This window comes from Equus quagga, chromosome 3, assembly GCF_021613505.1.
Source record: "Equus quagga isolate Etosha38 chromosome 3, UCLA_HA_Equagga_1.0, whole genome shotgun sequence".
NCBI lineage: Eukaryota > Metazoa > Chordata > Mammalia > Perissodactyla > Equidae > Equus > Equus quagga.
Genome location: NC_060269.1, coordinates 112,528,192 through 112,554,284, shown reverse-complemented (window position 1 = coordinate 112,554,284; position 26,093 = coordinate 112,528,192). Strand labels below are relative to the sequence as shown.

Genomic DNA, 26,093 nt, shown 5'->3' with positions numbered 1-26,093 from the left:
TGATTTGCCTGGCTTGCTCAGTGATTTTTAATTTTTAGAATCTTCTGTATAAACTGGCAATTATGATGATGCAGCCATCCAATGGTATGTAATTATATCCATGAAATAATGGATAATGAGTACTTTTTTAAATGAAAAAAAATTCCCCAAAGCAATTATTGGATGATGAAAATAAATTAATTTAATTCAGTGCTTAAAGAATGAAAATTACTGTGATCCCTGAAGCAGTGTATATGCATATTTAGGTTTTTTTATGTGAAAAATTACAATAGAAAAATGCTGAAATATTAAGAAAATGTGGCACCCAGTGCCTTTTCACCTATAAATTCAATCCTTCAGCTTGAGATGGTAAATTTCCAGAGAGGCTGGTAAACAGATGTTTCATAGCTAGTAAGAGATGGGATCAGGATTCGGGCCAAATACTCTTGTTTCTGGGGCCCACGCACTTAACCCCTAACTAGAGTTGCAGCCAGCAAATTTAGTAGCAATTACATTTCTTCCTTTTCCCTCCCCCTTCTCCCCACTGCCCCAACCACTCAACAAAAGTACGTCTGTGTTGTAAAATTTGAAAACGCCATCTTAAATACTCTAATGTTGGAGCATACTAAACTATACTCTTTCTATATGATAGTTGTATTTTAGAGTATTTCATGTTAGCATTGGTGAAGTACTGTTTTACTACATTGTTAAAATTGCTTTAATCTCTTAGGCCCCATCTGTACAAAAATACTCACAATAACAGGTGGTGCTATTTGTCAAGAAAATAGTTGCTAGTGATGACTGACCATGCACTTATTCGGGTTAATCCTGTAGCGACAGGGTGTTAACGCAGCCCCCAAATCATAAGTTGATCATAAAGTAGTTTATTTAATGGATATTTATAGACACATGCTCAGGTTTTCATAATGGTGGTTGTGGCATTGAGGTGGAAATGTTTCATAAAGTTTAGGTACTTGCTCTTTTGATGCAAGAGATCTTATCCCAAACTTTGAGAATAAAATTGAGGGATCAAGTAAATAAGAGTATAACGCCTTCTCTGATTTATAAAATTTCATTCCCTATTAATGTTGCTTAGTCATGGTTTGCTGTCAGAATATAAGGTGGGCCTAAATGTGATTACTGAGTCTTTTCATAAAGGTAATCCTGGAAAATTAATTAATTGCCACAGTCAACAATAAAATAATTATAAAAGTAGCCTTTTAAATTTTACTTAAAATTTAAAGATATTTCTGACAGGAAATGTATTATTAATTTTGGAAATGGGGAGGGAGAAATTATTTTTTGTATCCGAAATCTGACAAACACTAAGCTTCTGTGTTCTGACTCCTCTGAAGAGAGACTGGTGTTCTTAAGACTTAGAACTTCTTCTCATGGTAAGAAGGATGGGTTGTTGGATAGAGAGTTCAGTTCAGGTAGGTTTAATGTTCCTTTACCTGCCCGATAATAGCTAAGGCATTGCTGAAACAGCCTTTCCTGAGTAATCCTTGAGACGTGCGCTGACGTTTGGACTTTGACCCATCTTCTAGGATAATATGTGTACTCATGCCATGTGATTGCCCATATAACATGCAGCACAGAGTGCAAGAGTGCCTGGTTCATCAGCCGTCCTCAAACAGACCTCAGGCTTTACAGATGGCCTGAAGGAGGCCATTCTGTGCTTGCATGAAGCCCACCAAGTTCTCCAGAATAAGGCTTCCAGATCCTGGCATCCTCTCTTTATCCCATCCTTGTGTTTGTATTCAGCTTCTTCCAGGTTCTGTTTGCTTTCTGTCTCCCCCAACAATATACCAGTGTAGCAAATATTTTATATATTGGCTGCCACCATTTTGGACCCTGAGTTGATACGAAGGACCTCATCAGCCTTCTCAGCTGACCAGCTGACCATGTAGACCAAGTCACCCATTAGTGAAATATACAAGGAACCTGTTCAAGAAACTGTAACTTAATTTGTCTTTAATTATAGTTAACTCCTTTGGTTCCAACTCAACTGAACACCACCAAATCCACCTTGACTTTAGAGCAAGTGGTGATTTTTTTTTCCTATCAGTAAACTCTGACATAATCTAAAATTCTCGACTTATCTTAAAAACTAGGTTTGTGGACCCTGACTTGGGGGTAATGATGTCTTAACTGATATTGTTAGAATTTTGCTATGGTCTTTTAAAATATTTCTGATTAGAGAATTTGGGGTTAGACATTTCTGCAGTGGGAAAAAGGCAATTGATATAAAAGAAAAAAGGAAGCATTTCACCTTGGAAATAAGTGAAGTGTAGCATAAATTACTATTTGACCATTTTCAGTGATGCTGCCAGACCTAGAAATCAGGTGTCATTTATGTATTTTGAGCCTTGGACAGTCGTAGAGAGAGGATTCACTTATTTCATCAGTCACTGCCAAAGACCAATTGTGTAATAATGTAATGATACCTGTAGCACCTTATAGAATTTTTTCTAATTTAAATTTTTTAATTGACTCATTTTATATAAGGTCAGTTCTTTTAACACTTTCATAATGTTCTTTGATGCTCTTCAAAAGTACTCATTATAATTTTTTAAAAATTATCTGTTGGAGATTATACTCATGGGAACCAAAAGTAGGTTTCGTGAAAATATCTGGCCTACACTCCTGAATAAATAACCACTGAAAAACATACAAACATTCTGAAGTCAAACCCTCCAGTCTTTTTTTGTCTTTACCATTTTTAAATGATATGATCTCAGTTGTATTGCACACTTTTTTGTCTTTTAAGTAATACGCAGTGGAAATAATTTAACCCTTTTTTGAGGACTACCTGCCTAGCACAATGCCTTGTGTACGGAGCCCTCTGATACATCATCCAGCTCCTTTCCTTTTAAACGGGATATAAGACAGTGTTGTTTCAGGGACCGCTGAGGTTTGAAGGTCTGTTTGCGCCTGTACTGAGGACCCCAGACTTGTCTTTTTGTAATTGGTGATTCTCCTGTCTGCTTCCTGTCTTAACGCCACTGCTTAGGGTGAAGTGGTTTAAAACACTTCTTCCTCACTTCAGATTTTCTGTGAACTCTCAGTAAGGCCAGAACTGAAGATCACCAGAGGAAATGAGGTGGCTGCCGGGAACATCGTGACCCTCAATTGTTTACCCAGACCTCCCGGTAGACTCTGGCCAGCAGAGGTTGGGAGCTCTGATCCTCAGCTGGGGCTCGTGCCTGTGTGTTTTGTGCAGAATTGTTCCAAGCACAGAGCGAGCTTTCGTCTTTCCTTTTCCCTCAGGACTCCTAACTCCAGCTTCAAAGACGTGTTTCCTGTCACATGGACAAGTTATTTCCCTTGCGCCCCAGGTTCCTCATCTGTAAAATGGGGATGTTAAGAGTAGCTCCCTCATCGGGTTGTTGCGAGGATTAACTGAGTTAATAGTTGTAAAGTTCTTAGAGCAGAGGTGCATAGTAAGGGTTAAATAATTAAAAAAAAAAAGATTGACCTCTGGATAAATGACTTTTAAGCTTCTTAAAAGGAAAGAGCTGAAAAGATGCTGCTTCTTGTGGAGGGTAATTTACACTTTGTTTTCCGAGGTAGGAATAGAGTGATGTGGAGGATTTGTATCTGAAGGAGCAGAACTCAAAGGTATTACCTAATACCTACACATCTGCAGGAAATGCTGGCACTGAGCCTGGGTCCTGACTGGAGGCAGTAGTATGTGGAAGGAAGTTCATAGCAACTCCTTTGTGGCTCTTCATAGTAGACTTTAAAAGGACACGAGAGAAATAAACTGGAAATATATGGGGATGGAGGGAATTGGGGGCAGAGCTTATGCCAAGAGTTAGCAGTTATCATCTGTGTCTAACAAAGGCTAAAACAGAGGAGGTGTTTTATATATATATATATTTTTTTTTGAACACCTGTCTGACTCACGTGTTTTTCTCAGTTTTTTCCGTGGAGAAGGGCACAGGCCATCTGCTTTGTTAAAGAAAGCAGGCATCACCTTTGTGTGGCATGTGCAAGGGGGTGCTGTGCTGGCCACCATGAAGCTTGGAACCCCTTCCTATTGTCCCAGGTGTTTCTTGGAAGCTCGGGTGGCAGAAGACTCAGTGCCCTTGGCTTGTCTCTGCCTGAGCGAGCACAGCCAGGCACTGGCCCGCACATTCCTGGCGCAGGGCTTGGTCGCTCATTCACTCCGATGGCCGCCCTTTGCCCCAGCTCCGTTGGCTGGAGGCAGCTCAGTTGTAATTTGCTCTTAGGCTCAGAGGTGCAACCCTGTCAAACCGCAGTGTGCATTTGTCTTTTAATCCACAGACAAGAAGAAGGGAGGCAAATTCCAGCCGTTTAAGAAGCTGTTTGGCAAAAGGAAAAAGAAAGACACTTCGTTGTCCCAGGAGGCCTCAGTGAGGAAGAGCCATTCTCCCCGGAGTGTCAGCAATGGGACCTTCTCTTCCGATGAGGAGACCCTGGACGACAATCTAAGGTAATAACTCACACTTTTTTTTTTTTCTGCTCTTCGGCAGAGTTCCGGGGTGGGGAATGAGATCCCAGAGGAGGCAGGAGTGGAATCACAGATGTGTTTCATCTCTGGGAAGGTGGAAGACTTGCGGTACTTGGCGTGTTCTGTGTGGAGGAGTCACCGAGGGGAGTGGGCCAATGAGTCTGGACTCACTTTCCAGGAGAGCACAGGGGTCTGCCTTCATTTCACTGCCCTCACTGGTGGTAGAAGGCAGCACCCCACTGGCTTAGCTCAACCAGGTTCCTTGGATTGAAGGCGACTGCGTTCCCATATCCCAGTGCTGGCAAGGAGAAACCATGGTTGTGGATTAGATTTTACACTGGTGTTGAGGACACAGACTGCTCAGGCACAGGGTGGTTACCCTTCCTCCTCCTAGCCTCTAGCACCTTCTGGAACCTGTCTGTGATGGAGCTCTTCCACTCCTTGTGGTCTGTGTTTCTCTCTCTCTGTCTCTGTCTCTTTCTCTCCTTCTCCCCGTCTTAGAACACAGGCACTAAATCTGGCTGTGACGGTGTCAAGTACTCAGAAAAGTGGGTCAGGAGGTACTTTCTCACCTGAGTGCGGGGAATTGAAGTCAGAGTCAGAGATGGTTAAACTCTGCTACTGACAGCTTGGAAGTCAGCTCCTCTGAGAAGCAGCTTCCCACTGTCGGATCTCGTTTGTCTGCTGTTGCCTCTTTTCCCCTAGCATCATTTGCACAGCTCCAGCAAAGAGCTGGACACTTTCTATGGAAATTATTGATTTGCTTGTCTGTCTCTCTCACTCAACGGCCAGTTCCATGAAGTCAGGGACCAGTTTTTATTCAGCCTCATCTTAGGTGCACAAAAAAGTGTTTCCTGTGAATGCCTACTGCTGCGTAAATTGCCCTAATACTTGTTGAAGGAATAGAAGATGTAAACTGTGGTATTCTTACTGTGTTTCAAGGACGAGGACAAGAACGTTCTCTGTGGTGTGTGTCAGTAAGTGTAGTGTGTCGCCAGCTACAGTCGAACCCAAATTGCAAAATCCTCAGGCCAGCAATGCCCAGGAGGCTTTACCATGCCCACGGACAGCGTTTGTTAGTCCTGACTAGTACTCACTCTTCCTCCACAGACCTCTACTTGTTTCCCATTGTTTTTAGTAAGAAAACCATCGAAATGAACTGAAGAAAATGATTTCACTGCCAGAAGAGCACAGCTAGCGCTGAACTCACCCAGTTGTTGGACTGTGAGTGTTGCTATATAGTTGAGTATTGTCCAGGATGAATCAGTGTTGATTTTACTTGCGTTTCTTCAGTTGTGAAATAAGAATGTGAACCTTTTGCCTCCCAGTATCAGAATGAGGTACAGTTACTAAAATGTGACTAAGTAGCAGTTTAATGCAAAATGAGGTTGAGTCTAGAGACTTCTCCTTTAGAAGGACTGTCCTATGAAAGCACAGCTTATCCTTTTTTATAGTAGGTTATGGTTTTGCCAAGTCCCTGATTTCATATTGAATTATGCTGGATTCTTAGAGGAGCCTGGATCCTGGTTGCTCTCTTCCCATTTAAGCTCTATTCCATTTACCTCTTGGGGTTTTCCTTCAGGTTTTAAGTTTTATAAAGCCTTGGAAAATTCCACAATGGATCAAACAGCTACATTTCTATAAAATATAGGTAATATCACCTATTCTTATTATTCTCTTTTTTTATTGAAGTGTAATTGACATACAGTGTCCTATTAGTTTCAGGTGTACATCACAGCGATTCCATATTTATATACAGTGTGAAATGATCACTACAGTAAGTCTAGTTATGTGTCACGATTAAAGTTATTACAATATTATTGTCTATATTCCCTATACTGTACATTATATCCCCGTGATTTATTTACTTTATAACTGGAAGTTTGTACCTTTCAATCCTCTTCACCTGCTTCATCTGTCCCCTACCCCCTCCCCTCTTGGTAACCACCAGTTTGTTTCCTGTATCTATGAGTCTGTTTCTGTTTGGTTTGTTTGTTTTATTTTTTAGATTCCACATATAAGTGAAATCATATGGTATTTGTCTTTCTCATCTCACTTAGCATAATATCATCTATGTCCATCCATGTTGTTGCAAATGGCAAGGTTTCACTCATTTTTATGGCTGAATAGTATTCCGTTGAATATATGTAACCACATCTTCTTTGTCCATTTGTCTATCGACGGACGCTTAGGTTGCTTCCATATCTTGGCTATTGTAAATAATGCTGCAATGAACATAGGGGTGCATATATCTCTTCAAATTAATGTTTTTGTTTTCTTCAGACAAATACCTAGAAGTGGAATTGCAGGATCACATGGTAGTTCTATTTTCAATTTTTTGAGGAACGTCCATACTGTTTCCCGTAGTGGCTGCAGCAATTTACATTCCTACCAATGGTGTACGAGGATTCCTTTTTCTCCACATCATCGCCCACACTTGTTACTTTTAGTCTTTTATTTGATAAGAGTCATTCTGACGGACATGAGGTGATATCTCATCGTGGTTTTGATTTGCATTTCACTGATGATTAGTGATGTTGAGCGTCTTTTCATGTGCCTGTTGGCCATCTGTATGTCTTCTTTGGAAAAACATCTATTTACGTCCTCTGCTCATTTTTCAATTGGGTTGTTTGTTTTTCTGACATTAAGTTGTGTAAGTTCTTTATATATTTTGGATATTAACCACTTATCAGATGTCTGCTTTGCAAATATCTCCTCCTATTCAGTAGGTTGGCTTTTTGTTTTGTTGATGGTTTCCTTGGCTGTGCAAAAGCTTTTTAGTTTCATGTAGTCCCATGTGTTTATTTTTACTTTTGTTGCCCTTGGCAAAGGAGACTGATCCAAAGAACTGTTGCGAAGACCAATGTCAAAGAGCTGACTGCCTATGTTTTTTTCTAGGAGTTTTATGGTTTCAGGTCTTCCATTCAAGTTTTTAATACATTTTAAATTTATTTTTGTATATGATATAAGATAGTGGTACAGTTTCATTCTCTTACTTGTAGCTGTCCAGTTTTCCCAACACCATTTATTGAAGAGACTGTCTTTTCCCCCTTGTATATTCTTGTCTTCTTTGTCAGATTAATTGACCATAGATGTGTGGATTGATTTCTTCTGTTCCATTGATCTATGTGTCTGTTTTCATGCTAGTACCAAACTGTTTGGATTATACAGCTTTGTGATATAGTTTGAAATCAGGAAGCATGACACCTCCAGCTTTATTCTTCTTTCTCAAGATTGCTTTGGCCGTTCAGGGTCTTTTGTGGTTCCATACAAATTTTAGGATTCTTTGTCCTGGTTCTGTGAAAAATGCCATTGGAATTTTGAGGGGAATTGCATTGAATCTGCAGAATGCCTTGGGTAAGTATGTACATTTTAACAACATTGATTCTTCCAATCCATGAGCATGGTGTGGCTTTCCATTTGTTCTGTCATCTTCAATTTCTTTCATCCGTATCTGATAGTTTTCAGAGTACAAGTCTTTCACTTTATTGGTTAAATTTATTCCTAAGTATTTTACTCTTTTTGATGCAATTGTAAATGGAATTGTTTTCTTAATTTTTCTTTTTTGATAGTTTGTTATTAGTGTATAGAAATGCAACTGATTTCTGTATATTAATTTTGTATCTTGCAACTTTACTGAATTCATTTACTAGTTCTCATGGCTTATTGGTGGAATCTTTGGGGTTTTCTATATATAATATCATGTCCTCTGCAATTAGTGAAAATTTTACTTCTTCCTTTCCAATTTGGACACCTTTTATTTCCTTTTCTTGCCTAATTGCTCTGGTTAGGATTTCCAATACTATGTTGAATAAAAGTGGCGAAAGTGGGTGTTCTTGTCTTGTTCCTGATCTTAGGGGAAAAGCTTTTAGCTTTTCACCATTGAGTATGTATGATGTTAGCCATGGTTTTGTCACACATGGCCTTTATTATGTTGAGATAGATTCCTTCTATACTCACTTTGTTGAGAGTTTTTATCATAAATGGATGTTGAATTTTGTCAAATGCTTTTTCTACATCTATTGAGATGATCATATGATTTTTATCCTCCATTATGTTAATTTGGTGTATCACATTGATTGATTTGCAGATGTTGAATCATCTTTGCATTCCTGGAATAAATCCCACTTGATCATGGTGTTTTAGTCTTTTATTTTTATTTTTTAAAGTTGGCATCTGTTGCCAATCTTCTTTTTTTTTTTCTGCTTTTTCTCCCCAAATGCCCCCAGTACATAGTTCTATATTCTAGTTGTATGTCCTTCTGGTTGTACTGTGTGGGACAGCTGCCTCAGCATGGCCTGATCAGTAGTGCCATGTCCACGCCCAGGATCCAAACCAGGGAAAACCCTGGGCCGCCGAAGCGGAGCGTGCGAAATTAACCACTCAGCCACTGGGGCCAGCCCCTGATGCTTTTAATGTATTATTGAATTCAGTTTGCTAATATTTTCTTAGGGATCTTAGCATCTCTGTTCATCAGGATATTGGCCTGTAGTTTTCTTTTTTTGTGGTGTCTTTGTCTGGTTTTAGTATCAGGATAATGCTGGCCTCATAAAATGAGTTTGGAAATGTTCCTTCCTCTTCAATTTTTTGAAATAATTTGAAAATATGATTATTGACTCTTGTTGATAAACCTATATTTATGAGACATATACTATATTTTAATTATTTAACATTTGTTTTTATAATAAAAGAAGCTGGAAGGATAAGCTTTGGATCATAAGTTTACATAATTTTAAAATTTAAAAAGACAGGAATATAGAAGTAATTTAAAATTTGTATTCCCCTTTCATCTCAGAAATTGACAATTGCAAATTATTTCACCTGTGAAGTAAGTAGTACCTCCATTGCATACAGTAAAGGTGAACTTCTGATTATTTGCCCTATTTACGGATGGAGAAAATAAAAAATGTTGTTTCCAACAACCCTCGTTTGTAGTTCACTGCTCAATTAACAGTCATGTTACTTTGCATTGTGTAATGATTCGCAGAATTTCTGTGCATCTTATTTGCTATCTCAGAAATGGACAGCTCTCACTAAAACACAAAACTCAAAATTTTATTTGCATGGTCTTGGGTGGAGGTTCCAAGGATGCAGATTTCAGCCCAATGTGAGGGAGAATTTCCCAACTAGTGGAGCTGCCTAAAAATGGGGAGTCTGGGGATGTGCCAGCAGGGGTTGGGACTGACCAAGGGGAATTTCTGCACTGGGTGGGAATTTAAAGGAGCTGAGCTTAACATGCTGTCAAACTCCAAGGATCTGTAATTCCAGAAATGTCTCTGTGGCAAAAAATAGCTCATTATTGATCTGCTCTTTCTGCCTGAAATTTCTCATTTCCATCGGGCTTTTAGAGCATTGTGTTCTTTCTCTAGGTTAGAAGCCTTTATTTCTCCTAGGCTGCTGATTTTAAATGATACGTGCCTGTGGGAAAAGCAAAACAGTAAAACATGATCAGTTTTTAACAATTTAATGTAACTTCCTTTATTAATGAAATACAATAATATTCTGTTTCCAAAAGTGGTGTTAAATTTAAAAGGGGGGAGAGGGTCATCTTGGCCAATAGATTTGGGAAATTCTGGGCCAAAACAAATTAAACAGGATCCTCTACATAGGACTTTGCAGAGCTTTTACTATGCTAATGTGCCCTGGGAATCTCTGAGAAGAGGGCTGTGGGATGGAGCATCTCCAAGATTCCTTTAGCCACAAACTCTTTTTCCACAGAGACTATCTAATGGCATATATTAAAGATACCACTTACTGAACTTAATGCAATGTATTTTGCATAGGTGGACTCATGTAATCTTTACCACAACACTCTAAGATTGATATTATTATCCCCATTTCAAAGATGAGAAAATTAAGGCTAGAGAATAACTTGCTGGTAAGTTGCTGGCTGAGCCACTGTTGAAGCAGGAAAGAGCGCATGCTTATGCATCCACTATTCTGCCTCTTAAGGAGGCTGCAGCCTTACTAAGGAGCTAGTCACATGGCTCTGAGTTATCCTATTGGTCCTGGGTCACCAGGCTCAGGTGTCTTCCTCCTTTCAGCTGCTTTTCTGAGGCTCTGCTCTCACTGGGACTCCCATTGTCCTGCTCCCACTTTCTACCTAACACCCAGCATTTACTCATCTTGTGCCGTGACAGCACATTATAGTATGTGCCCAGCTGTAAGCACAGGGAGAGTTGAAGGGGCTCCAGGGCGGGTGCACTCACTCTCAGACTGGAGCAGTTAGGAAAGGGTTTAGGAATGAGGAGGCCTTGAACTGGCTCCAAATGATGGGCAGGACTTGGAGTGGCTGAGAGGCAAGGCACGAATATTCCAGATCAGGAATGGCATGAGCAGAGACTTCCACACAAGCATGAATGTGGCAAATAGAATAGGAGGGAACTTTCCCACTCACTCCGTGAGGCCATTGTTTCCCTAATATCAAAACCAGGCAAAGACATCACCAAAAAGAAAACCACAGGCCAACATCTCTTATGAATATAGACATTAAAGTTCTCAACAAAATGTTAGCAAACTGAATCCAGCAATACATGAAAAGGATTTTACACCGTGACCAAGCGAGATTTATCCCAGGAGTGCAGTTAGTTTAACGTACAAAAATCAATCAGTGTAAAGCACCATATTAATAAAGGACAGAAACCACATGATCATCTCAATAGATCCGGAAAAAGCATTTGACAAAATCCAACATCTTTCACAATAAAAACACTTAAAACTAGGAACAGAAGGGAACTTCTTCAACTTGAGAAAGGGTATCTATGAGAAATTGACAGCTAATATCATACTTCATGGTGAAAGAATGGATGTGTTTCCCTTAAAATCAAGAACAAGACAAGGATGTCTGTTCAGCACTGTCCTGTACCGTACTGTAGGTTATAGAGAGGACAGTTAGGCAAGAAAAAGAAATAAAAGGCATCAATTTTGAAAAGGAAGAAGTAAAACTATTTATTTGCAGATGCCATGGTCTTATATATAGAAAATCCTAAGGAAGCCACAAAAAAACTATTAGACTAAATAAGATTGAGCAAGGTTGCAGAATATAAGATGGGAGTTTTTGTTTTTGTACACTAGCAATGAACAATCTGAAAGTGAACTGAGGAAAACAATTGCATTTACAATGTCATTGAAAAGAATAAAATACTTAGGAATAAATTTAACAAAATAAGTGCAAGACGTGTACATTGAAAGTGACAAAATGTTATTGAAAGAAATTAAATAAGATCTAAATAAGTGAAAAGATATCTCATTCATGGATTGGAAAACTTAATATTGTTAAGATGGCAGTACTTCCCAAATTGATCCACAGATTCAATGCAATCCCTATCAAAATTCCAGCTGACTTTTTTTGAGAAATTGGCAAGCAGATCCTAAAATTCATATGGAAATGCAAGGGACCCAGAATAGGCAGAACAATCTTGGAGGGCTTATGCTTCCCAAGTTAAAAACTTACCACAAAGCTACAGTAATCTAAATAGTGTGGTACTGGCATAAAGATAGATATATAGATCAGTGGAATGTAAATGAGAATACAAATGTAAACCCTTACACTCGTGATCAACTGATTGTCACCAAGAGTGTCAGGATAATTCAGTGGGTAAGGAATAGTCTTTTTCAACAAATGGTGCTGGAACAAATGAATAGCCATATGCAAAAGCATGAAGTTGGACCCCTTTCTTACACCATTCACAAAAAATGAATTTCAAAATGGGTCACAGACTTAAATGTAAGAGCCTACTATAAAACTCCTAAAAGAAAACAAAGGGGTAAATCTCCCTGACCTTGGATTAGACAGTGATTCCTTAGGTACCAAAAGCACAAGTGACAAAAGGAAAAATTGATAAATTGGACTTCATCAAAATTAACTTTTGTACTACAAGCAATACCATCAAGAAAGTGAAAAGAAAATGGGAGAAAACATTTGCAAATCATATATCTGATAAGAGACATATTCAGAATAGGTAAAGAACTCTTTTTTTCTGCTGGGGAAGATTTGCCCTGAGCTAACATCTGTTACCAATCTTCCTCTTTTTTGAATGTGAGCTGCCATCAAGGCATGGCCACTGATAGATGAGCGGTGTGAGTCCATGCCCGGGAACCAAACCCAACTTGCCGAAGCAAAGTGCACCGAACTTAACCATTATGCCACCAAAACTGGGCCAGTAAAGAACTCTATAAGTGAAGAAGAAAAAGACTGAAAAAAACCCCAATTAATAAATGGGCAAGAGGCTGACCTTGTCGCAGAGTGGTTAAGTCCACGTGCTCTGCTTCAGTGGCCTGGGGTTCACCGGTTCAGATCCTGGGCACAGACCTACACACCGCTCATCAAGCCATGCTGTGGTGGCATCCAACATGGAAGAACTTAAAAAAAAAAAGACTTACAACTAGGATATACAACTATATGCTGGGGCTTTGGGGAGGAAATTTTAAAAAAAAGAAAAGAAGAGCATTGGCAATGGATGTTAGCTCAGGGCCAATCTTCCTCACCAAAAGAAAAAAAGCATACCTTTAAAAAAATAGGCAAAAGATTTGAATAGACATTTCTCCAATAAAGATATAAAAATTGTCCATTAACATATGAAAACATACTTTCTCAACATCATTAGCTATCAGGAAAATGCAAATCAAAACCACAATGGGATATCACTTCACACCCATTAGGAAAGCTATAATAAAAAAGACAATAACAAGTGTTGGTGAGAATGTAGAGAAATTGGAATCCTCATACATTGCTGATGGTAATGTAAAAAGGTACAGCCATAGTTTGACAGTTCCTCAAAATGTTAAACATAGAGTTACCATGTGATCCAGCACTTCCTCTCCTAGGTATATACCCAAGAGAAATGAAAACACATCTACATAAAAACTTGTTCAAGAATCTTCATAGCAGCATTATTCATAATAGCCAAAAAGTTGAAACAATCCACATGTCCATCAAAAGATGAATAGATGAATGCAATATGTTGTATATCCATACAATGGAATATTATTTTGGAATAAAAAAGAATGAAATACTGATACATGGTATGACTTGAATAAACTTGGAAAACATTATGCTAAGGGAAATAAGCCAGTTAAAAAAAATACTTCCTATTGTCTGATTCCATTTAGATGAAATGTCCCAAATAAGCAAATCCATTGAGACAGAAAGATTAGTGGTTGCCAGGCATGGGGTAGGGTGGCAGGGTGACTGCTAATCGGGTGCAGGTTTCTTTTTGGGGTTATAAAAATATTCTAAATGTAGGTAGTGGTGCTAGTTGCCCAATTTTGTGAATATACTAAAAATCATTGAAATGTACCCTTTAAGAGGATGATTTTTTGGTATGTGAATTATATCTCAATAAAGATATTTTTTAAAAGCAGGAACGACTGTGGCATTGGTGAGATCATATCTGGCTGAAGTGATAAGTTCATATTGTCAGGGGAGACTGGGGGCTTATTTTCCTCCCTTAAAACCCTAAAGTAGGAGGTAGAAATTTGGGGTGGAACAGAAAGGGATAATTTTGAAGTAGGACATCACTGCAGAGTAGAGCACACTAGCTTGGAAGGGTAAGGAGCTGCACCTGTTTGCTGGAGGGCATTGAGCCCGTTCATCCAGGGAAGCAGGCATCTTGATGGGAGAGACAGTGTGGGGAAAGAGATACAGGTAATTTCTGTGATTTGAAATATATTCCTATGCCTTTTAGAAAACATGGAGCTGTTCCTTTGGCCACATACATGTGAATCTACAAGAAGGAGATATTGTGGACGTCAAGGGGATGGGCGCTGTCAAGAAGGATTGCACCGCCAATGCTAACATAGCAAAACTGGAAGAGTCTGCAGTATTACCCAGCATGCTCTTGGCACTGTTGTAAACGACCAAGTTAAGGGCGCGATTCTTGCCAAGAGAATTAGTGTATATTTTGAGCATATTAAGTACTCTAAGAGCCAAGATAGCTTCCTGAAATATGTAAAGGAAAATGATCAGAAAAAAGAAGCCAAAGAGAAAGGTACTTGGGTTCAACTGAAGTGCCAACCTACTCCACCTGGAGAGGCACACTTTGTTAGAACTGACGGAAAGGAGCCTGAGCTGCTGGAATCCTTTCCTTATGAATCCAATTCCCTATGGTTGACCCACGCACCTCTCCCTCCTCCCCCAAAGCTAATATAAATCCTACTCTCCACTTATATGATACCCTTATTCAGTCATCACACAAACCCCCCCCAACAGTGTTCACAGTTTAAGGTAATTTTTAGTCCTGATTCAATACCTTCACTTTACAAATGGGGAAACTGAGGCTCAAAGAGATCGCAGTGCTGTTAGTGTTAGAGATGTGACTAGAATCCAAGTTAGCTGATTTTGCACATGGTTATCCTTTTGTCTCGAACAACCACATCCCCCATCTCCACCTCCTTCACCCTGCTAATTCCTCTTCATCCTTCATTTTTCTGCATAAATGTGCCTTCCTGGGGGTGGGGTGCAAGCTTTCTCTGACCCCCTCGGGAGGATCTGGCCCCCCTGCCGTTGTTCGCACAACTTCCTTTACCTTTCCATAAGGGTAGGCCTGGATAGCTTTCCATTCACTGTATCTGCAGCCTCTAGCCCTGTGCCTGGCACATAGCGGGCGTTCAATAGTTACTCATTTAATGAATGGATACATGAATACAGCTCTTTTTACCAGACGGACTCTTTCCACTGTTCAGGTCAGTATTCATCTAATTCATCCTTCAGTTCCCCACCATGGTAGAGAGTATCACTGTCCCTTTGACCGACTGAAAATTACACGGTTGGTGTAATGAGACAGCGTGTCACCAATGAACTGACAGTGAAGCTCAGGCTCCCTGACTCCCCGTGTGTGCCTTAGGTCGCTTGGCCTTGCTGCCTTTCAGAAGATGAAGTCAGAAAAGTCTTATTTCACTTAATCCTTTATCCTCTATCCATAGGAACCTGGGATGCGCTGAAATTGAACAGAGACTAGAGAAGAAGTACAAAAACCATTAAATGAATGAAAATTAGGGACTAACCAGGAGAATTAATGGAGCTGGGTTGGATAAGTCTGTGGGGAAGAAGGTTGATGAATCAATTACAGCAATTATTGGAGATACAATATGTGCGAGAGCAACAGATCAGGAGCCAGGGTCCTCTTGTAAGTGTAGTTGCTTTCACTGGGGAGCTGTGTGACCTTAACCGAACCAGCCCCTTCACCTGTTAAATGGATGTGCTATCTCCCAGGATTATGATGAGGACAGAAAAGTCCATGTGACATTATACTATCTGCTCTAAGATAGCACTTTACATATGCTGGGTAATACTGAGATAAAGAGGAGGTTGGTAACTAGTTTTTTATTTCCAGAGCATAGACCAAGACCCACTTGATTCAGATGCTGGCTAGAGAGGTTTAGGAAAAGACCTTTTTCCAAGTGGAGTAACTGAGGAGTGAAGTACATAGCATGGAAGTCTGCGGAGTCCCCACAAAGCTTCAGAGGCTGGGTAGATGATTGCCCGTCCAGTGTGATGCAGAGGCAGGACTGAGCCTAGAGGCTGGAGTAGATGATCTTCTGACCTCCAGTTCTAAGATGTTTCTGTGTTTTAAGATTCCAAACTTTCCTCTTCTTCCTTGACTTTTTTTTGACGTATCCTGTTTCTCTTGTGAATATTAGGTAATTTGGTGCTCTGTAGCCTACTGAGTGTCATATATTTTCATAGAATACCAAAGTCCAGGATGAGCCGTCAAGATACCACACAAAAATATAATCTGACTCCTGTCTCTTCCAGCAACTCTAGTTTGTTTGATGAGGATACTTAATTGCTCTTTAGCATTTCATCTGAATGAGGCTCACGGATCTGTTTAGGGAGAAAACTGCTGATCAATTGCAATTGCCCCTGTTGTCATGGAAACAAGCTGCCATGGCACTATAATTATATTTCCTTATTCCTGAAGTGAATCCCTAATCATTGCTATGGTAATTACCCAATATCTATGGTCCCAAATTACATGATGCTTGTCCAAAAAAGACAAAGAATAAGGAGTAAGAGGGCTGGCCTGAGACATGTGTAAACTGTGCAGCTGCAGAAAGCCATCTCCTTTTTTGGGTAGGAGAATTTCCCTCTGCAGGCTCATACTGCAAGGTTAGCTGATGTCAGTGGGGCTTAGAATGTGCCCATGCTTAGAGCAGTGGTTAGAAAGCTGTGTCCGGTAGGATGACTTCAGCTGTAACAGAAAACACACCTACTAGTGTCTTCAACAGTAATGAAATATGTTATCTGATGTACCTGGAAGTCTGGAGAACTTTCCAAATTCCAAAGTCCATTAGTGATGCAACCCAGCAATATCATCAAGATCCAGTCTGATTCCTTTTTTCCCTCATCCTCAGGGAGTAGGCTCTTGTCCTCAGGCTTGTCCCTCATAGCCTCAAGATGGCTGCCATGGTTCCAGGCGTCACATGCAGATGACAAAGACCAGGGACAGAAAAGGGACCATCCCTGTCTTATGTCATGTTTTGTGAATGAGGAGAACTTTCCTAGAAGCACCTCCCCCAGCAAACTTCCCCTAACTTTTCATCGTTCCTTTCACATGCGACCCCGCTGCAAACAATACTTCCAGACAACGAAACTCAAAATGGAGATGGCTCTTCTTGACTCCTCCCTGCTCTCCTTAGCACTCAGTGCATGGTGGGGAGGGATGCAAGAGCATGACTACAGGGCTAACTTTGTTTTGCTTTTCTCTCACCTTCTCTCTCTGAAGTAGAAACCCTGCTCTTGCCCTGAGCTGCAGGCCACAGGCCATCATGCACCCTTCGTCTGATCTCTACCACCTCTGTAGATAAGCATGGGCAAAGGGCACTGGACCTGGGCTTGGGCATCCCAGTAGCATGGGTGTGGCCTCCTTTGCTCTCAGGCAGCAGCACATGCCACCAAGAAGGACAGCCAGCTTCTTGGGGGAGAAGTGGAATCAAACACCAGAGAGCTGTTCAAATGAGTTGTCCATCCACGTGAGCTCAGTTGGAAAGGGGAATCAAGAAACACATCCAAAAGCATAGTGTGGTGGCTATTTCTGGTAATTTAGCTGTTAGCATCCAATTCCTCTTCTCAACACCACCCAGATTTCCTTTCAGGGAGTCAACTTTGCCTCCCTGTGTGTACCTCTGATAGGACATAGTGTCTGCTTCCTATGACAGAAGCCAGAAGGGCCACTTCCCCTCCCACTGCAGCCTGGCATGAGCGAGTGACTAGCCTAGCCAGTCAGTCTCTCTTTCCTAGGGCTTTGACTTGGCAGATGTGTCAAGGATGTGAGGGACTCAACTAGGAGAGCAACCACTAACCAGGCTCTTCCTGCAGCACTGATGGCTGCTCTGGTTCCTGATGCCTAGACCCCAGAGCTCTGTTCACTCCTGTCTTTTCCCATGCCTTGACTCTAGCTTCATTTGTTCTTTGAGCTCCTACTATTCTAATAAATTTTAATTGAGTGAGACAAAGTTAGTTTCTGTTGCTTGCAGCTAAGAACTGTAACGGACATGGAATGAAACCAGGAAAACTTGGAGAGAGAGCAGTTTAAAATAGAAGGTGGGAAGCAGAGCCTGGAGCAGTTCCCTGATTTGAGTTGAAAAGAAGGCCTGGAAGAAACCTTTAAAGATGCTGAACATCCTCCTGGCTTGCCCACCTGTTGGCTTCTCAGAGCTTTCCACAGTGGCCTCCTACCTAGGCCTGCCCTACCTGAAAAATGCCCATAACCTGAAAATACTCCCCCTCCACCCATCCACAAAGCATGTTTACCTCATGCTTTCTGTTCCCTCAGTGACCTCTCCATAAGAAACCCATCTGATAAACCAAGTACCGTAGAGGATTAATCATTTACTCAGCCACTGAAAAAATTTACTCGCAAACTTTATTATATAAAGCACTGTGGGAGAAACCAAGATAATAGATGTGATCCCTGCCCCCATGCAGCTCGTAGTACTTACTGTGGTGAAGATGAGATGATACCGTCAGTATTAGAATCCCATCTGTGTAGCGCTTCACCATATGCACAGCACTTTTATTTTCCCTGTTTTTTAAGGCATGATTATAATAACCATAACATAAAACAGCAAGAGATACAAGCATAGGGCTTTCTGAGGAAGGAAAGATCCCTTTCTTCTAGGACGGCAGGAAAGGCTGTGTGGAGTTGATAAGATTTGAGCTGGACCTTGAAGGGTGGGTAGGGCCTGCACCGAGAGATTGGCATTGGACAGTCGGTGGAGAGGAGAGCCCATGCAGGGATAGAGCCCAGAGAGGATATTTGGGGAACCGAGTGGCTTGCTTTACAGGGTACTTGAAGTAGGGTAACGTTTGATAATAATGGGAAACACTTAGATAAGTGCTTATGCTATTCTAAGTGCTTTGCATATCATAACTCATCTAATGCTAACAAAAGTTCCATGCAGTAGGTCCTCTTATCATCCCCAGATAAAGAAACTGAGGCACCTGGGGGTTTAATGACTTGCTGAATGCCACACAGCTGGTAAGTAGGAGAGCTAGGTTTCAGAGGTAGGCACATGGGCTCGAGTCTGAGCCCTAAATCTCTACATTGCACGACCTCCATTCGTAGGGCCAGTGTGGTTTAGGGCCCTGCCATGAAGAGCCTTAGATGCCCAGCAACCTTTGCAGCTTCATCTGGTGGGATTTTGGGAAAAGGGAACCACTGGAGGTTTCGGAGCTGGCAGATTAACTGCTTTAAGATTAATGTAGGGTCTAAGAGGAAGTGGAATTGGAGAGAACTTCAGTTGAAGATCATTTGCAGATGTTGATCGTATTACAATAGACCAGAAGTAAAACCAGGGCGACAATGACAGTTATACACTCATTGGCCCTTCGGCGGCCCTCAGCGGTTCCTCCACTGATTTCTGAGGTTTCCCACACTCATCTTCCTGTGTGTTCCAGAACAAATCCTCTGAGCCTCCACTGTCTGCTGGGCTGGTGGTGAGAGCATCATGTCAGCAACTTTCTCTCCAGTGGTCCAAGAAAACAAAAATTCTCCATACTAAACTTGCAGCGTTTTCCTAAGTCTGAAATCGTTTCAAAATAGAAAATAATACAAGTAAGAGCTTCTCCTGAGCAAAGGTTAAACAGTGTGAGCTTTCTATTGCTTTTGGCGTGGTTACCTGCGTAAAATCCCATCTCTGGCTTACAGCAGAGTGGATAACCCATCAAGGCCTCAGCTGAGTTTTCCGAAATCTTTTTACAACTTTAAGTGCAGAAACGAACCCTTCAAAACAGCCCTGTAGTTTGGTCTGTGTGCTTCCAAAGTGTGCCCAAGGGAACTATATTATTTGTTGTTAGGTAGCCTTTCAGAGCTTCTAGGTGGAATTATGACAGTCAGTCAGAAGCTGACTCTGGGTAAATGAAAGAAGGGGAGGTGGAGTCGGGGAGAAGCAGCAGTGTCTCTTTCCTCCTGTCCTTCCACACCCGTAATGACTGAGATCAAAGGGCTTCAGTGTAATAAGATGTAGGGAGAACAGGACTCCCTGAGCCGCTCCTGGTTTATTTCAGGGCTGATAAACGCACCTTCTCTTAGAATTGACTCAACCTGTTAGAAGCCTCAGGTCCTGTTCATGGCGTTTTAACCTCCTGGGAAGGAACCCTAGGAGCTGTTACTTCGTGACTCAGACACCAGGATCAGCTTTTCAGCACCTCAAAATTTCCCTTAATGTTAGGCAAATGTCAAAAAATGTTCTCTTCCTCTTCTTCCTCCCTCTTCTCCTCATTTTTCTCCTCCTGCCACCTGCCTCCTCTTCTTCCTCCTTCTCCCTTTTGCCCTCCTCTCCCTCCTTTTTTTCTTCTTTTGTCCTGTAAAGTCTCTGCCAATCTTTATAGACAGTGACTGTTTAATTTGGGTAGAGGATATCGAAATTATCTTAAATCTTCGCTAGGAAATGAGGACTTTTGGCACACCTGCTTACCTCTTCAGCTGTGTCCACGCAACGTCATGAGTCATAATGCTAGATTCATTCTTTTTAAAATCTTGATTGATCCCAATGTTCATAGCAGCTTATTCATCATAGTCAAAAGGTAAAAACAACTCAAATGTCCATCCACAGATGAATGGATAGACAAAATGTGGTTTATACTTACAATGGAATATTAGCCTTAAAATGGAAGGAAATTCTGACACATGCTACAACATGGATGAACCCTTGAAGACATTATGCTACGTGAAATAAGCCAGACACAAAAGGACACATATAAGATTCTCCTTATAGAAGATAGATAGAGTAGTCAGATTCATAGAGATAGAAAGGAGAATAATGGTTACCAGGGCCTGGGGAGAGGGGAGAATGAAGAGGTCCTGTTGAATGGTTATGGAATTTCAGTTTGGGATAAGTTTTTCGGAGATGGATGGTGGTGATAGCTGCATGACAATGTGAATGTACTTAATGCCACTGAACTGTAAAAATGGTAAACTTTATGTTATGTATATTTTGCCATAATAAAAAAACCTCAGTCAATGTATGTAAATACGAAAAAAATTCATGGATGCTGGTATCCCATTTGATACTGACAGATTTGGTGTTTAAGCAGTAAAACGGGTTCACCTGCTTTTGTGTAAGATTTGCAGCTCACTTGGGCAGCACATATACTAAAATTGGAATGATACAGAGAAGATTAGCATGGCCCCTGCGCAAGGATGACATACAAATTCGTGAAGCATTCCATATTTTAAAAAAATAAAATAATAAAAAGACATTTTAAATTGAAAAGAAAAGAAAAAGAAAAGCACTAAATACCCTTGGAAGTAATAAAATAAAATCTTTTAAAAAGTAAAAAAAAGGGGCCGGCCTGGTGGCACAGCGGTTAAGTGCACACGTTCTGCTTCGGCAGCCCGAGGTTCGCCAGTTTGGATCCCGGGTGTGGACATGGCACTGCTTGGCAAGCCATGCTGTGGCAGGTGTCCCACATATAAAGTAGAGGAAGATGGGCATGGATGTTAGCTCAGGGCCAGTCTTCCTCAGCAAAAAGAGGAGGATTGGCAGTAGTTAGCTCAGTGCTAATCTTCCTCAAAAGAAAAAAAGTAATTTAATAATAGAAAAAAAAATATTTGCAGTGTGGGTGACCAGGGGCTCTCTTAATGTTACTGTCTTGTTCACAGCAGCTATTGTTCACATAGCATCTTTGTTCCCAAAGAAATCCAAACATCTATGCAGACTGTGTTAAAATGGAAAACTGTGAGCTGTGAGTCAGGAGCCTCAGTTCTGTCTGGATCAAGTCTCTCTCTTCACCTTCCTGGATCTCGTCTTTGTCCATAAGGATTCAGGTCTTGGGCTCTGTGTTCACAGAGGGCCCAGAGTCAGCAGTGCCTGTTGGCTGTGTGAGTACTGCTGTCTGTCACAGATGCTGCTGCTCTGGATTAGCAGCTCCTCCTTTTACTGCTAGTTTCCTTGTAGAGACCCACTGGAGATCCACATCTGTGGAGCAGCAAGCTGAGCCTCCCAGCACAGTCCTGGAGGAGTGTGGGCAGGCAGAATTGAGTGCAGGCTTGAAAGGAGTCCAGGAGCTCACCATTTGCAGTCCTTCTCATTGATTTCTATGTTGTTTCTAAAGGATTTCTGAATGTGAAAGAACATATGATGTTGCCTATTAATGTCTTTTGCACTACAACTTTCCCCTAACCTGGACCTGACCTCATTTATAAAATACTACAGCAGAGCCTGAGGGATGATAGTGACAAAGAAATAGGAAAGATGGGAGTTTAATGAGAGACACTGATAAGTTTGTTTTTATTCATGTTGAGTTTGCAGAGACAGTGGGATAGCCGAGTGGCAGGGTCCACTATGTAGCTGGAGACGTGGGGAGAAGAGAGTGTAGTGTTGAAGTCAGACAGACAGTTATGAAAAGTGACTGTTAAAGCCAGAAGAGTAGCCTCGGGCCATTCTACCATCTACGCCTTTGAAAAGACAACCACAAGAGTCAGGGACGGGTTGAGGGGAAAGACCAAAAAACTAGTCCCTTTGGGCTGATTAGAAGCCTCTGATTAGATGTTTGGAATCCGAACCTCTGTGCCAATAACAATAATATCAATGACAACAACAACAGAGCCAGGACAGAAGTAGAGAAACGAGGGTTATAACGTCTCAGCCGTGCTCCTTTCTGTCCATAGGCCCCAGGAGCTTCTGCTGCTTGGGCCTCCAAGTCCACAGGGCCCGTTTCTCTAGCTTATTTCAGTCACAGCTATGACTCTTCCCTGAGCTTATGAAAACTGTTCCTCAGAGCCCAGCGCTGTTAGAAATTTCCCAAGTGGGCCTCTTCCTCTCCTTCGAGAGTTTGCTTTTACCACATGTGCTTTGCATTCAACTGCAAATCTTGCTTAAATTAAGATGACTGTTAAATGACTGGATTGCCAGTCCTCGAGTTAGAAATTAAAAATCTGGGGGATTTCAGAGGTCTTTTTACGTCTCTTATGATCAAGAGGCTGCTCTGTGTTCCCGGCAGCAGAAGAGAAGGTTCCCACACAGCCAGTTTCGTTTCTTCCGTTTGGGCAGATGGAGTCTGAGGGAAGGTTGCAGTATTGAGGCTCAGAGGACGCTGCCTCGGCGCTCACTCCTAACAAAGGAAGGGGGAGGATTGGCCTGCTTCATAATCAATTGTGAAAGATCTTTAAATGTCAAGAATAAAGAAGTCCAAACGAACTCTGCTAAGGTACAATTTGTGGTAAATTGCCCCTCCACCTCCCAATCATGTAATTCGAAGTTCCCAGCTGGTTAAGGACAATGATGCCACCAAGCTCTTTGTTCATGAGAACATAGTTTCAAGCTTAGATCTCCACACGTGGGCTATTCAGTTTCAACGCCAGACCTGCCTCGAACTCTGGAACTTTGGGCATCATTTTTACCCACGCTTTGTCTCAGCTTCCCCTCCAGAGAAAAGGAAATAATCTATGTTGTAGAGTTGTTTGGAGCCAGAACTGGTAACCATGATTACCGAAGGTTTAAAATTACACAAATTGACAAGGACTTAATGTTAATTTGCATTATGCAAACTGAATTATTTAGAAGAGAGTGTTCATTCATGTAACTAATAAACCAATTACCATTCTCCTCCACTGTTTCTTCTCAGAGCTTTAAAATGGGACAAAAACTAGATATGAGAAGAAAAAGATATAAATGCATTTTTTCCTCTGAAGAGCAATGACCATATCAACAAGTAGGTTCTGACATGTGTAGAAACTTGATAAATATCAAAAAGTTATTTAATTACTTCCACGTCTGGATGTGATGAAGTAGCTTGTAGCAAATCAGCCCTCACACCAAGAATAACTGCAACTACAGATAGAATATTAAAACAAAGACATCTGTTTGAAGGCATCAGATTGCTGCTGAGACACCAGACTTGAGCAATGAGATCCTGGAGAGAAAGGAAGCCCGTTGAGTTAAGCCCAGCTTTTTGCATGTTGTTTCTCTCTTGTGGGCATCGGTTAACTCTTCATGCTGGGCAAGAGACCAAAAAAGCTAAGAGTGGCTGCTAAGAGGAGGAGAAGGCAGCAGAGCTGTAGGCAATTTCATGGAGCCAAGAACATAAGGCTGCCTGGACAGCCAGGACTTGAGGGACTAAAATCCTCAAGAAAAGAGAAGCCCAGAAGAATGAATCTAAATCTAGGCAACAGTTTTCCTTTTGAGGCATTTGTTGATACAGCTGCACAGGAATAGAAGCCAAAAAGCAGGGCAGAGTTTTTGGCAGTCTGTGATACTGGAAAGACAAAAATTGGGGTTTGGAGGCTACCAAGAAGGGGGACCTTAGAAAATAGCCCAGGCTCTCAGTTGAGACTTCAGGAGGCCTATTCACTAGAAGTGGGGACAAAACAAAAGTAGTCTGAGCCTCATGCAGATTGCTAACCAGTCCTGAGTCAGCTCAGTCCCTGATTGAATTGAGGTGATCTCCTCCTTTGCTGATCGCTAGAGAAGTGGGTGAATCCTCTCTGGAAGGAGAGAACGCAGCCTCTACAATTTTTCATGCATTATCTGTAGAATTCAATAAAAAAAATTACTAGGTAGTTGAGAAACAGACTATGAGGAAAACAAGAAAATGGAAATAGACCTAAAGGGACTAAGATATTGGAGTTTGAGACAGAGACTTTTAAATAATTATGATTAATATATTCAACAAAATAGTTGACAAGATGGAGAATTTCACCAGAGAATTGGGATCTGTTAAAAAGAATCAAATGGAAATTCTCGATCTGAAAAATACTACTGAAGTTAAGAACTAAATAGATAGTTTTGATAGCAGATTGGACACAACTAAAAGAGAGGATTAATGATCTGAAAGTTAGGTCAGTAGAAAAATCCACACTGGATCATGTTGAGTCAAAAAGAATGACAAATATAGAAAACAACACAAAGACCTGTGGCTCGTGGTGGGAAGGTCTGACATTGGAGAATTAGAGGAGAAATAGAGGAAAAATGGGGCAGAAGCAATATTTGACGAGGTAATGGCTGAGAATTTTCCAAAACTGATGAAAGACACCAAGCCACAGGTTTAAGAAGTATTATGTACTCCAAGCTGAATAAATTAGAAGAAACTCGCACCTAGCCACAACAGGGCAAAACTGCTAAAAACCAAACACAACAAGAAAAATCTTAAAATCAACTATAAATAAAAGGCAGACTGCCTTTCTTTTCAAAGAAGCAGTAATATAAGCATATCGACAAAAATTCTATAGCTAACATCATAACAATGGCAGAATATTGAATACTTTCTTGCTCAGTTTGAGAACATGACAAAGGCCACCATCACCCCTTCTATTCAACTTTGTCTAAAGATCCTAGCTAATGCAGTACGCCCCCACCTCCCAACAAAAGTAACACCAAAAATGAAGAAATAAAACTGACTTTTGTCACAGACAACCTGGTTGTATACATAGAAAATCCAAAAGGATCAAATGAGTCAACAGTCTTATTCTTATACTTAATAAATTTAGCTAAGCTTAGTTGTAATGCACAAAAATCAATTATATTTTAATATTCATTTCTATTCAACATAGTATTGGAAATCCTACCCAGAGCAATTAGGCAAGAAAAAGAAATAGGATCCAAACTGGAAGGGAAGAAGTGAAACTGTCACTATTTGCAGATGACATGATGCTATATATAGAAAACCCTAAAGACTCCACAAAAAAACTGTTGGAACTAATAAACAAATTTGGTAATGTTGCAGGATACAAAATCAATACACAGAAATCTATTGCATTTCTATTCACTAATGATGAACTATCAGAAAGAGAAATTAAGGAAACAATCCTATTTACAGTTGCATCAAAAAGAATAAAATACCTAGGAATAAATCTAATCAAGGAGGAGGAAGACTTGTATACTGAAAAGCACAAGACAGTAAGGAAAGAAATTGAAGAAGATAAAAATAAATGGAAAGATATTTTGTGCTTATGGATTGGAAGAATTAATATTGTTAAAATATCCATACTACACAGAGAAATCTACAGGTTCAATGCAATCCCTATCAAAATGGCATTTTTCACAGGAATAGAACAAACGATCCTAAAATTTGTATAGAACTACAAAAGACCTCAAATAACCAAAGCAATCTTGAAAAAGAAGAACAAAGCTGGAGGTGTCACATTCCCTGATTTCAAACTCTATCACAAAGCTATAGTAAATAAAACAGTATGGT

The 26,093-nt window shown here is 40.7% G+C and overlaps 1 protein-coding gene and 1 non-coding gene across 7 annotated transcripts in view; both read left to right on the top strand.

Moving 5' to 3' along the window:
* Window positions 1-26,093, top strand: part of CRACD (capping protein inhibiting regulator of actin dynamics) — a 274,637-nt gene that overhangs the window by 195,395 nt on the left and 53,149 nt on the right. For all 6 annotated transcript variants that reach the window (XM_046656407.1, XM_046656408.1, XM_046656406.1 and 3 more), the window contains one exon: window positions 4,270-4,438. The gene's annotated coding sequence lies outside the window, so the exon portion shown is untranslated. The remainder of the gene's footprint in view (window positions 1-4,269; window positions 4,439-26,093) is intronic.
* On the top strand, window positions 21,030-21,134 carry LOC124237683 (U6 spliceosomal RNA). The gene has a single exon (XR_006888071.1). It is a non-coding gene; the product is annotated as a U6 spliceosomal RNA (small nuclear RNA).